Source organism: Apaloderma vittatum, unplaced genomic scaffold (assembly GCF_000703405.1).
Source record: "Apaloderma vittatum isolate BGI_N311 unplaced genomic scaffold, ASM70340v1 scaffold33081, whole genome shotgun sequence".
Taxonomy (NCBI): Eukaryota; Metazoa; Chordata; class Aves; order Trogoniformes; family Trogonidae; genus Apaloderma; species Apaloderma vittatum.
This window is the reverse complement of record NW_009697934.1, coordinates 24,123-24,453: the sequence shown is the minus strand read 5'-3', so window position 1 is coordinate 24,453 and position 331 is coordinate 24,123.

The window sequence follows — 331 nt, the reverse complement described above, 5'->3', positions numbered from 1 at the left end:
GCTTCCCAGGACGCCCGAGTCGGCCGCTGCTTTCAGCTCGTCGGGACGTCACCTTTCGTCTTCTGGACTGTGCTTTGTTTCGCTGCTGTTTGCATAAAAGGCAGAGCCGATTAGCCCAAGGTGTTAGAAAATAATTGTGAAACTAAACGTGTCTCGTAGCGAGGAGGGAGTGTGCTGGCAGGGAGAAGTGCTCAAGCAAGAAGTGAAGGGATCGATGTCGCAAGCCCTTGTTGTACCGGAGGTGGTTGTAAAAGGAGAGAGAGATGCTCAGTCCTCTGCTTCTCCTCCTGGAGAAGTCCAAGGGCCAGTTTGTCCTCCCTGCTGGGAGAAA